The sequence below is a fragment of the Mus caroli genome, chromosome 13 (genome assembly GCF_900094665.2).
Source record: "Mus caroli chromosome 13, CAROLI_EIJ_v1.1, whole genome shotgun sequence".
Taxonomy (NCBI): Eukaryota; Metazoa; Chordata; class Mammalia; order Rodentia; family Muridae; genus Mus; species Mus caroli.
This window is the reverse complement of record NC_034582.1, coordinates 11526912-11540405: the sequence shown is the minus strand read 5'-3', so window position 1 is coordinate 11540405 and position 13494 is coordinate 11526912. Positions and strand designations below refer to the sequence as shown.

Sequence of the window (13494 nt, the reverse complement as noted above, 5' to 3'; positions counted from 1 at the left end):
ATAGAAACTTTTCATATCTTTGGCTAAGCTAATTCCATGGTATTTTTTTAAGCCTCTTTCTCTTTCTTTCTTCCTTCCTTTCTTCCTTCCTTCCTTTCTTTCTTTCTTTCTTTCTTTCTTTCTTTCTTTCTTTCTTTCTTTCTTTCTTTCCTTCCTTCCTTCCTTCCTTCCTTCCTTCCTTCCTTCCTTCTTTCTTTCTTTCTTTCCTTCCTTCCTTCCTTCCTTCCTTCCTTCCTTCCTTCCTTCCTTCTTTCTTTCTTTCTTTCTTTCTTTCTTTCCTCTCTCTCTCTCTTTTGAACATCTGAATTTTTTATTCCTTCTTTACAGGTTACCTAGACTACTTTTGATTAAGAAAACTGTAGAAAGTTAGTAACTGCCACAAGCGGAAGCCAGTTGGTGGCACGTGTCAATTTCCACAGAGTCCTGCTTTGCGGGGTATCTGAATGCACTGCTCTGTGTCTCTGCTCAAACATGCTGGAATTACTCATGGCAGACTAGTCCACACGTCGCTTTTCCCCATATTTCTTTGTAAACTCTTCAGCATTCTTGCAGAATTTTCTACGGTCCTTAAGAGTATTCTTCAGCTTGGTCAGCCCAGAGTGGGTGCTCAGGCTTGTGGGTCATTCACCAGTGCTATGAGGGACTGGATTACTTGGTCAGTCTTGGTGGCTGGCTTCCAGTTTTCAGCACTAATGACTGGCAGACAGACCTGCCCCTTCTCATCAATGTTAGGGTGATAGATCTTTGTTTTAAGTGTGATCTTGGGTGGTTTGAATGGCTTCTCGGCTGGAAAGTTGATTTCAATCCTGAAGACTCCTTTATCATATGGATGGTTGTCAGGAACAATAAGCCCTTGCCAAGTCAATAAATTAGCTTCATCAGCCCAGAGATTAAGAAGCTTTTCATTCCAAATTTGTGGATCTCTTCAAGCTCCACGTGGATCAGCCTCCCGCTGGCCGCCATCTTGGATCTGGTGCTGCTGCTTTCCCCTAAAGCCCATTTCCTTTTCAGTTTGTTTATCATTGATATAAGAGCAACCCAATCATTTCCTTGTGTCTAATTTTAAAAATTATTTTATTTATTTACATTCCAGCTGTTACCCTTCCACCTCCCACAGTTCCACATCCCACTCCTTCTCCCCCTTGCCTCCAAGGGGGTACTCCCCACCACCACCAGGCATTCTGCTTCCCTGGGGCCTCAAGTCTCTCAAGGATTTTTGTATATTGAACCATCCCTGTATTCCTGGGATGAAGCCTACTTGGTCGTGGTGAATGATGGTTTTGGTGTGTTGCTGAATTCAGTTTGTAAGAATTTTATTGAGTAGTTTTGCATTGATATTCATAAGTGGAATTGGCCTGAAGTTTTCTTTGTTGGGTCTTTGTATGTTTAGGTATCAGAGTAACTGTAGCTTCACAGAATGAATTCTGTTTCTACTTTGTGGAACTAGTTTCAGGAGTATTGGCATTAGCTCTTCTTTGAAAGTCTGGTACAATTCTACACTAAAACCATCTGGCTTTGGGCTTTTATTTAGTTGGGAAGATTTTAATGACTTTTTTATTTCCTTAGGGGTTATAGGACTGTTTAGTTTACCTGATCTTGATTTAACTTTGATATGTGGTATCTGTAGGGAAAACCATTCATTTCATCTAGATTTTCTAGTTTTGTTAAGTATGGGCTTTTATAGTAGGTTCTGATGTTTTTGGTTTTTGGTTTTTTTCCTTCAGATTCTGTTTTTTATGTCTCCCCTTTCATTTCTGATTTTGTTAATTTGGATACGAATTATTATGTGATGAAAGGGTTTTTTTCTGGTCTAATCTATTTGGTGCTCTGTAGGTTTCTTGTACATTTATGGCCATCTCTTTCTTTAGGTTAGGGAAGTTTTCTTCTATGATTTTGTTGAAAATGTTTTCTGGCCCTTTGAGCTCTAAATCTTCACCCTCATCTATTCCTATTATTCTTAGGTTCAATCTTTTCATTGTGTCCTGAATTTCCTGGATATTTCAGGTTAGGAGCTTTTTACACTTTGTATTTTCTTTGACTGATGTGTCAATATCATCTATTGTATATTCTATGCCTGAGATTCTCTCTTCTATCTCTTGTATTCTATTGGTGATGCTTGCATCTGTAGCTCCTGATCTCTTTCATAGGCTTTCCATCTTCAGGGTTGCCTCCATTTGTGTTTTCTTTATTGTTCCTATTTTCATTTTTAGATCTTGTACAATTTTGTTCAATTACTTCACCTGCTTGATTGTATTTTTCTGTATTTCTTTAAGGTTTTTATTTTTTTTTTCATCTTTAAGGGCTTCTACCTGTTTGCTTGTGTTTTCCAATATTTCTTTAAGGGAGTTATTTTTATCCTCCTTAAAGGCCTCTGTCATCCTCAGAAGATGGGATTTTAGGACAGAATCTTGCATTTCGGGCATGTTAGATTCCCTGGTTATTGCAGACCTCCTGGGAGGCAGGCAGGTATAGTATGTGTTAAGGTATTAAGAGCTTGCCCTGGTGGGAGAATTGGCTTCTGATGATGTCAAATTGCATTGGGTTATGTTGCTTATGTTCTTGGTCTTGCCTCTCACCATCTGGTTATCTCTGATGTTAACTGCCCTGAGTGCCTCTGACTGGAGCTGGTCTTCTTATAGGCAGGTAAATCTATGTGACCTGGGTTAGAGCTAGTCTCCTGGGAGGCAGTCAGTGCTTTCTCTGGTCAAGGAGACCTCCTGTTTCTCTGTGGTTAGAGCAGGCCTTCTGCATCCCTGGTTAAGATAGAATATCCTGGGAGACAGGCAGGCTCTGGGCTCCAGGGGCAGGGTCTGCCCAAATTGTGGATGAAAATGCAAATTAGAAGGATTGTGTATCAGTTTAAGGTAGACCTCCTGTGTTGCTGGTGATTGCTGACCTCCTAGGAGACAGGCAGGCTGCGTCCCTGGTAATTGCAAACCTCTGGGGAGGCAGCCAGGATGTAGGATGTAGGAGGATATCAGGCTACTGATCTGTCCCAGGTTCAGAAGCCTGCAAGGAAGCTGGAAGACTGTAAAGAAGGTGGAGCTGGGCAGGGTGGGTAGGTCCTGAGTCAGCTGGGCTCTGTGTGTGTCCCAGCTGGCATTCGAATTTTGGCAGAAGGGAGTCTCACCTATCTCCCTGGTTACTGAAGACCTCCTGAGAGGCAGGCAGACTGTAGAGTAAGGAGGGTATTGGGCCTCTGATCTTGCCTGGGTTGGGAAGCAGATTGGAAGGAAAGCTTGTATAGATTTTTAAACCTGACAATTCCATCCAGATGCTACAGAATTCTCATACTTCTCATCAGACCATGGAACTTTCTCTAAATTACTTTTTTAAAGTTCTTTCTATATCCTAGATACTAACCCTCTGTCAAAATTGTAACTGGTAAAGACTTTTCCCCATTATGTAGCTGCTTTTTTCCTCCAATGATGGTGTCTTTTTCTGTGCAGGAACTCTTAGTTTCACAAGAGCCCACTTATCAGTCTTAATAGTCTTTCACGTGGTCTGATCCCTTATCAGTCTTAACGAATAGGCCAGGAGGTTTCTGATCAGGAAGTCTTTTCCTCTGTCAGTGAGTTTAAGCATGTTCCACACTTTCTCTTCTATTACAATCTGGCTATCAGGTATTATATTGAGGATGTTGATCCATGTGGAACTGAGTTTTGCTCAAGATAAGGATCACATTTTACTCTTCTATATGTTAACTATCCAGTTAAACCAGCATCATTTTTGAAGATGCTAGGTTTTCCCCCCTCCAATGTATATTACTAGATTCTTTGCCAAAAATGAAGTGGCTATAGGAGTGTGGGTTTATATGTGGGCCCTCCATTCTACTCAACTGACCAGTTAGTCTGTTTCTATATGCCTATTATGTAGAGGTTTTATCTTTTCAGAGTAGCACATGTCTCAAGATTCTTACTGATTCTTATACTATTTTGGCTTTGTCCTTATTTAACTGTTCTACTTCATTTCAAGCTCAGATAGTCTATCGATAACTTATCTATTAATAAGGATAGCTCTCCTTGATCCAGTCTATTAGTCTTTTCACAAAGCTTTTTAAATTGACTTGTGTTTTATTCATTTCTAGCATGTGTTTCTAGGGCAAAAGGAAATTTAGACACAAGTTTAAGTTACTGTTCTATTCCTGTAAAGAGACACAATGAACAAGACAACTTATACAAAGAAGCATTTATGTGGGGGATTGTTTAACATTTCAGAGAGTAAGTTCACGACCATCACAGTAGGAGTGTGGCGGCAGGCAGACAGGCATGGCTCTGGAGAAGCATTTTACACTGATTTTTCTTTAGTATGTCCCTTAGTGGAATTCCTCATGTCACTTTCCTTATTTCATCTGTTTGTGTTATCAATCAGGAGTTTATTTTCATTGATTTCTTTAAACATACTTATAACAATTCTTTTCAGTGCTTCAGGATTTCATCTAACTCAATTTCACTAGATGCTTTTACTAATTACTTAATTCTTTCAGGAATTGTCTTGTCTTGTTTTTTATGTGTTTCTTACAGTACTATTTTGGGATTTATACATCTGATATTGTTTCTTTGCTTGGTCTATTTTTATCTAATATATTTTTAGAAATCCATACATGATCACTGCATCTATATCACTCTTGCCTCACCCTTTCACTTCTCCATTGCCCCCCAAGTACCCTCAAACTCATGTCTTTTTACTTATTATTGTTACATGTATATATAATATGTATATGTACATATACTTGAATCTATGCACACATGTGTGTGATATATATAGTTTTCTGAGTACACTTAACTTTACATATATATATGCATGTGTCCACCTTAGGTTGTCAACATATGTGATAGGGGTATCAAGAAGAGACTGACTCTTCTCTCAGCAAGCATTGACCATCTGTAGCTCATCATCTAGGGATCAGACCATATGAGATCTCCCCTACCCACACTGGCCTGGCATGTCAACTTGTATTATTATTATGCTGGTCTCATTCAGACAACAAAATTGTTTATATTCATGGCTTCAGCTTCCCTGTCATATGTTGAGCACATAATCTCATAGCAGACAACCTGTGTTATGCTGTTTTTGCTGCTGCTGCTATTGTTGTTTTTCAGCTATATTTTTTCAGTTGACATATTTACAATGTCTATGTGGAAACTGGATATTGTAGAGTTGAGTGTGTAGTTCAGAAAAACAGATCCTCAGTCCAGGAGCTTGCAGTGTCAGGTATAAACTCTATATTATTTCTTGCAAGAGCAACCATAGCTGCTTACTGTTATCTTTGTGCAAACCTCACACTAGCTAATGAATAATAGTTTCTTCATTAACTTAAATAACTATAGAATAATAACTATCCAGAGACAATGTGTAGCATACTCAGATTTTATTTAGGAAGTTTAAGAACAGAAGGATAAAGAGAGTTGGGGTAAGTATTAAATATTAGGTCAACTTTTAAAAGAGTTGAGAATAGTAAAGTGGCTAGAAAGGGACTACTGGGATATTGTAAGACTCCACAAATTATAGAGACAGTTGAATGCATGAAAGGTTATAGTTAAGAAGAAAAAATAGAAGGGAATAAGGATGAGAAATTGAAAAAAAAGGCATAAGAAGAATACGTTCATACATGAGACGTGGTTTCAAGTAGTCAGAATAAAGAAAAAATAAATAGCCCTAAGACCTAACTGAACAATACATAAACAAAAGGAAAACCACCATGAAACATACATGATAAGTGGAAACTGAATCACAGAAATATAAGAAATAGAAAGAGTACTTATAAAGGGAAATGCTAGCATAGCTGTGATGAGTTAAAGGTGATATTCTCAGATCCTTCTGGGTCTAGCAGGCGCTGTGTGGCACTGTGTGCATGAGGGGCTGATGGGAGTCCTTATCTTCTGCTTTCTCAATGTACTTGGGATGCTGGTGTGGTAGTTCCCTGGGAGCCCCTGCACTACTCTGCACTCTCGCCTCAACCTACAGTTAGGGCATTTGTGAGGAGCAGCACTTCCCTCTAAGTTTTGCCACTGTCTAGTGGGAAGCTTTGTTAGGCAGGCAGGCCTTCTGCTGGGCTACGAGTACCAGCTGCCTGCTCTGCTTCTCCACCAAGGTCTCCTGCAGCTTATTAAGTTCACTTACAGACCTTGGCTCTTAGTGTGTGAGAGCATCTTGTGTCTTATCTTTACTATTTTCTCACACTCCATTTCAGGGACAGAAGTTTCCAATCTGTCTTCCCTCTTACTCAGAAGCTGGCTATAGATTTGTTTATATTTGTTAGATAATTTGTGGACTTTCCTCCTTGGCTTCTTGTCTTTGTCTTTCTGGAGGATGAGGTGAATTATTTGGTTCCTTCTAGTGTTTCCACCAAGATGTGCTTCTTGTCTGTAGTCCCGAAGAGCTGATCAAACCCTCCAAACTTCGAGCACATATGTCTTGTCTTTGATAGATTGCCTCTATATTGTGGTTGTGACAGAAAGCTACCTGTGCTAGTTAGCTTTGAGTCAGTGCAACCAAATGACAGTGGTAATCAACCTGAGAAGAGAAAAGGCTGCCTTGGGCTCAGGGTTTTGGAAGTTTCTGACTATTGTATGCAGAACTCTCTGACTTAGGCCTTGTGGGAGGGCAGAGTGCTGTGGGAGTAGTGTTGGTGGAATAACCTCTTCTCTCATAGTGCTTAGGAAACAAAAAAATGAGATAAAATGCTAGCATCCCAATGTCTCGTTCCACCATATGTCCACAGAATCCTAACTTTTTCTCAGGAAGTTTTACCACTGAAAGATTCCATAGCCAGTAGTGCTGCTGGCTAGGGGTTCAGCCAGACCTTTGTAGGATTAATCCAAATGACTGGCAGTGCATAGTGATTAACATACTACTCAGAAGAGTACGAAAAGACAATCTGAGCAGAAATACCCAGACATTTCCAATTTCAAAGAATTCAGTCACTAATAGAGTAAGACAGGTATCAGTTTTTCTAAGGGGTCTACCTTCACATTCTTATGAACCAAAAGTTTAACTTCATAGAGGTTTTCCAGTATATTGACTTGTTAAAGAATCTTAAAAGTGTGAAATGTTGAGTCACTGTCCCAAAATGTCACAAAATAAATATTTTCCGATCTTACTCTGAACATGTTGCTTCAAAACTCCTGGCAGGTGAAGAATGAGAACATTTTTAGTGATGTTTACAGGTGATTATTATATGGACATAGGAAATGACTGGAGCAGAGCACCACGCTCCATTTGAAATTTCTCTCTTGGCTTCCGTATTAAAAGAGAATATCCAGTAGTAACATGAAGACTGATAGAACATAACAATAGAAGAAAAAAAAACCACAGTCTCTTAATGGACAGTGAAACAGAGCAGGTAGAAATGGAATCCCATGCAGTGGAAGACAGATCTAGAACAGTCAGTGTGGGCAAGGGCTCAGGAGAAAGCTCAGTGGATAAGAGGACTGGCTGCTCTTCCAGAAGACCTAGGTTTGTTTCCAAGAACCAAGGTAGCTGCTTATAACCATCTAAAACTACAGTTCCAGAGAATCACACACCCTTTTCTGACCTCAGCAATTACCAAACAGGCACATAGTACGTATCCATACATGCACTCAAACACTCATACACACAGAATTTTTTTAATTTAAATAAAATGTGTGCAGAACATAGCTAAAATGGTCAAACTTAGAGATTCAAAGTAAATACAAACATATTTTTTATCCTTAATGAGAAATCCCCCCACTAGTTAGTAGTTAAATTACTAATTTAACTAATAATTGAAACATTAGTAGATTGGAAAGTACTATCTCTCCTAGTTAGGGTTTTACTTCTGTGAACAGATACCATGGCCAAGGCAACTCTTATAAGGATAACATTTAATTTGAACTGGCCTATAGGTTCAGTGGTTCAGTCCATTATCATCAAAGCAGGAGCATGGAAGCATCCAGGCAGGCACAGTGCAGGCAGAGCTGAGAGTTCTATATCTTTATCTGAAAGCTGCTATGAAGAGACTAACTTCCAGGCAGCTGGGATGAGGGTCACTGTGGGCATGGACACACCTACTTCAACAAGGCCATACCTCTCAACAGTGCCACTCCCTGGGTCAAGCATCTACAAACCATCACAATATCTAATTATTATATATGTGATTGTAGAAATAATCTATTTCAGAGGGAGATGTAGTTGGGAACTATGGCTGAAAGATATGTTTGATCCATGTCCAACAACCTTGGATTTTGGCATCCTAACGATGAAATACACTTCAAGGGATCAAACACAGCCCTTTCTGTAGATGTAGACATTGCAACCCATAGATATCAATGCAATCTGATATAGCAGAGTTATTACTGATGGGGGCAAGAAATCCTTTATTTCTGCCTATTGGTCCAGTATTCTTCCATTCTCACCACTGTACTACTTGGTACCTGCAGCCCAGTAAGTAGTTGACTGTAGCACTTGTACATATATAGCATGTGTGTAGAATCAGAAGGAAGACAAGAATTCATTTTTGTGAACTCACTAAATGAGAAGCAAAAGCCACACAGTTGCTGGGTTGGTAGTGGAAAACAGGAGGGATGTATTCTGTCCTTGGCTCTGCCCCAGCTCTGTCGTACCCCTCATATTTGATATTGGGGGATTCTATCACAATCTCCTCATCTGTTAAGTGGTGGCCAAAGTACACATTTGAAAAAGTAGAGCTAGTGTTTGTATATGACTTAAAAGTATTCTGAAAAGTGTCAAGAACTTTGGGGATATGTGGTGCGCAGACTCACCCATGGACAATATTCTTCCTCAGCTTCTGTGATCTGTTCCCAAACCTTGCCTGTAGTTACTAAGTCCTCCCTCCCACTAACCCATACGTACTTGGACTGGCTCCACTTCTTATACTGAAACAAACTGTCAAAAGAAAACCATTTTAGAGATCTCCACTAGCAATACAAATATGAACACCCTGGTGGTACTAGCTATCCCACGGTCCAGTAAAGACTAGTATATATTCATTATTTTGAACATTAAACATTGGTTGATTTCTGACTTGTGAGTTCCATAACACTTTGCATAATGATAACCAGCTCCTAAAGGTATGCTACAGACTCCAGCCATCACATTGAGGTGGTGACTCTGTACTGTTTAGGATATGATTATTCATATGGAAAATTAGTTTTATCATCAAGAGACTGTCTATTTTATGACAGCATTACTAAAAGTCTTTGAGGGATAAACAAATTGACCATGAAACACAAACATTTGTTGTTGAGATCAATGGCAGAAGCTTCGCTGGTTCCATTTAGAGGAGTTTGATGCCGGGCTTCAAAGGACTAGCAGTACAAGCACAATACCCACTTTGAAGCTGGGTGCTTTGTCATCCTCTGCCTTAGGCCTGTCTGCTTCTGGCATACATTAGCAAAGCTTGTCTTTTTTGTCTTTTTTCTTTCCTGTCTTTTTTTTTTTTTCTTTAACAATGGAAAAGTTTTGCCTTAATGACCATTTCTATCCCACGAGTACGGCGCTTTTCACACAGCTTAGCCTTGATACTCCACTGTGTTGAGACAACTTCATTAATGAAGGGCGGATTCTGTGGGAGCTTTTGTTGCCACATTATGGTATTTGTGTGAGAACATTGTGTGCCCAACATCACTATGATGCAGGCAGGCCAGCAGCACGACAGGAAGAAATACAGCAGCAAATTAGCTCTGGCCAGGGGTGGCTTCTCTGCTCCCTTCTGACAGACACTGAATAGTGACCAGCATTTCCTCTTCTTCCTGAGGGGACCAAAAGGGGGGGGGGGGGCTGGCTCTTTATCATGTGTGCTCAATCAGTTGTCCTAATATTTCCCAATCCACCTCTCCAGCTTAGTTGCTATGTCTTCTACAAGAAAAATATTTCTCTGGTGTGTACTAGATGAATCTAAACTCTTTGGAACACAAGCTTTTATGAAATTAGACATCACAGAGTGAGGCCATTGTACATTTCCAGTCTTGAGACTGTTCAGTGGCACTTTGTTTGTGGGTAAACATGTCCCTTTTGCTATTCTTCTTACTGTAGTCACTAATTGCATAACAATTAAGGAAAGCTAGAGAGGGATTCATGGAGACTCTGGAGCTAACATCCTTTCTTTTCAAGAGCCAGAGAGAGCACTCAGCTGCAGCACTGCAGAAATAGCAGAGGCCTTTTGACTGGAGAAGGAATCTAAGCACTCACTATTCCACCCCTTATTGGCAGTGCCTCCAAATGCCATTGTTCTATCACAAAAGCTGAAACCACAGTGGACATGGTTTGGGGTGTGAAGATGACACAGTCTCTCTTACCTAACATGTATGTGTGTGTTTGCATATTACCAACATTTCTTTTTAAGCTACAGGATTTTTTCCCTAGATTAAGATGGTCTCTATATAAAATTTGCAGTGATAATTCATGTATAAGTCCCTGGGGTTTGGGATTTATTTGGTGATTTCCTGTGGCAGGAGGAAGGAGGGTCTCAAACTCTGTAAGAGTGGAGAAATTGACCTGAGCACAGATGAGCAGGTGAGCATACCTGCATTCATTACTCTACTTTTTCTCTTTTTTCTTTTGTATTAGATATTTTCTTTATTTACATTTCAAGTGTTATCCGTTTTCCTCATTTCCCCTCTGAAGTTGTGATGCGACTAGCTATTTGAAGTGCCTGTCTTGACTTCCTCACAATGATAGACTTTATCCTTGAATTGTACAAGAGGGAAGTGTGTTTCATTCACATGCATATTGCTCTCTGGCTTGAATTAATCCACATATTCCCAATTTTCCAGACAAAAAGGAAGAGGGAGAGAAAGTAGAAAAGTGGGGAGAAAGGTAAAGAGTATGTATTTCTTATAAGGGACCGACACTACAATTGGAGAAGAAAAAGAAGAAGAAGAACAAAATAAATACAAGAAAAGCCTTGTAGCTTCAACCATGATAATATAAATAGATACTCCTCTCCTGGACTTCTCTCACTCAGTGCTTTGTACTCTATCCCATATTTCTCATTTCTGGAAAATTACAGTATAAACAAAATTACCACCTATAAATTTATGGTGATATGTATGAAAATCGATCTTGAAAAACAAGTAGACAAAGAACAAAAATAAAAAATACATCCCAAACAGGTCTTTTTATTTAACATAAGGCCAAAGAAGCTATCGGGCATTGCTGAATACTGCCTACTAACTGTACAAAGTATTGACTGCATGCCTCGCAAACATCAGAATATCCGCTGGAATGGAATAGAAATAAATAACTTCTGCTATAAACACATGAAAACATATCCAACCGTTATCTCTTTAAACATATCGTAAATAAAAAATTACCAGCACTTCTACAAAATAAATATTAAGAAACCATTGACATAGTTGAAATGCACTCATAAATTAACAACTTTAATTACATTAGCCAGACATTGGTTAAAGGATTGCATGTAGTATGCAAAGGAACTCACAAAATAAAAATAAAAAACAAACAAACAACATCAACCACATAACATAAAAAGTTTTAGAACAAAACAGATTTCAGATTATCTTGGCTTTCATAATTATATTTTTCTTTTAAAGAAAAATATCAACCATTGTCAATGCACTGTTTTTCAAAGCATTTAAATAGAGGGTAAACCCCACTGAAAATTAATACAGAAGAAATGATTCACTTTATGCATAAAAATAAATAATAATATAGCTGAGACACGTGATTTGCTTTTGCTCTTGAAGATGTGGACAGCATCTATGCATTCATTATCCCTGACCCTCCAATAGCTTCTCAGTGATACAGGGTTTAGTTTAAACACATACAATATCCATCCCCAAACCTCCTGCCCACATCTACAAGTCTCACTTATGCGGGTTTTTGGGGTGATTACATTTTTCTCGATACTAAAAAGAGAAATTGCCAAAAGGCCCACAGGAAATCATATTTTTCAAGTGACACAATCATTTGAATGCATGTTACTATAACTGAGGCATGTTTGTTCTGGAATCATAAAATCACTTCTTGAGTTCAGTCTGGCATATCTCCCAATTTTACTTGTTCTGCCTTTTAAGAAAACACAAGGCCTCTCCTTGAAAATGGAGTGTGGAATCAATCTTAAATGAACATAGAATTGGCTGGTCTTCTAAGATAAGAAAATCCCCATCATTGTGCTGAAAATTTGACTTATTTTGGGAAGGAAAAAGTGTCAATGAAGTTTACAAGTATTAAAGAGATACTAACTGCAAATGCTCTTCGAAGCATCTAGAACTTGTGTGGGCAGGTATTTAAGAATTATCCTAGAGAAAGTGGGGAGACCAGACAGAGCCACTTTAACACTAGGGAAATGCACACCATGAAGAAACTAAGATCTTAAGCATTAAGGCTTTTCCAATTTTGGATTAAGCACTTATGTAGAAAGACCAGTTCATAAGACTTTGTGTTTTCTAAATTGTTAACAATATCTAATATTGTTAAAATATTAGCAATTTAAATTCTATTGCAAGGCCATACAAATTTGATGAGTTCTGATGAGGTTTATGTGACAACTAAGTCACTTGATCTCCAGTAAATACACTGTCCTGTGGAATTTCAATTTCTTTCTAGATTTAATTACTATGGCTACTAATTAAACCCAAGCTTGCCCTCAAAACATCTAGAATTTAAAGGGCTTAAAAAGATTGCAGATTCATCTCAGATGAATGAGAACTATAATTAGTAGTTACATAAATCCTGCTCTTCCCATGGTCTAGATCATCTTTGATATGGCACAGTTAGATCTCTTGCCCACTATTTCTATAGGCCTCAGTCTTAGCTCCAATACTAAAGAAACAGTTCAGAGGGCCCTAAAGGTTTTTCACAAAAATTGGCAAAGCTGAACCTGGACGTCCACCTCACCTCTGTGTCCTCAACACGCCATCTGTCCTCGCATGCGAGATCTCCAAGGTCATTAGACCTTAATTATAATTCATTTCTTATGCAGTACATGCATTTCCTGCATAAGACAGGGAGGGCCCCTGGCACACAGTAAATATGTTTGCCCAGTAACAAGACTAAAGTAGTTTGCCTACACACAGCCTAATGTGATAAGGTATATTGACGGTATATTTAATACATATTGAGTTAGTTTATTTTTTAAGAGTTAAACCAGCTTTTTTAAGATTTAATTTCTCCTTTGTATTTCATTTTCCTACAATGACTTTAATCTATGGACTGACTTAATGCTAAAAGCTTCAATATTTTACAAAATACTGAGGAATATAGGGGTTTTTTTTTCAATTAGAGTTTTTCACTTTTATAAAGTTTTTCAAACTTCAAACAAGTCCGTAAAAATAAGGCTCTGTATTTTAAATACGTAAATGAATAACTGATTAGCTGTTTTAGACAAGCCAACCCTGGGTTAAATTAACAACTTGTGTTAAGTGTGTATTTTGATATTCGTAAGACAATCTTTTCGGTTTTGCCTCTGAAAAAGTACAAACATACACAGCAAGATTTTTGGCTGTAAAATAGAATATTAGAGATTTGTACAACTAGCCTACTCCATGG

At 38.6% G+C, this 13494-nt stretch overlaps 1 pseudogene; it reads right to left on the bottom strand.

Moving 5' to 3' along the window:
• Positions 1 to 494: 494 nt before the first annotated feature.
• Positions 495 to 963, bottom strand: LOC110308579 (annotated as a pseudogene).
• Between the last annotated feature and the right edge of the window lie 12531 nt (positions 964 to 13494).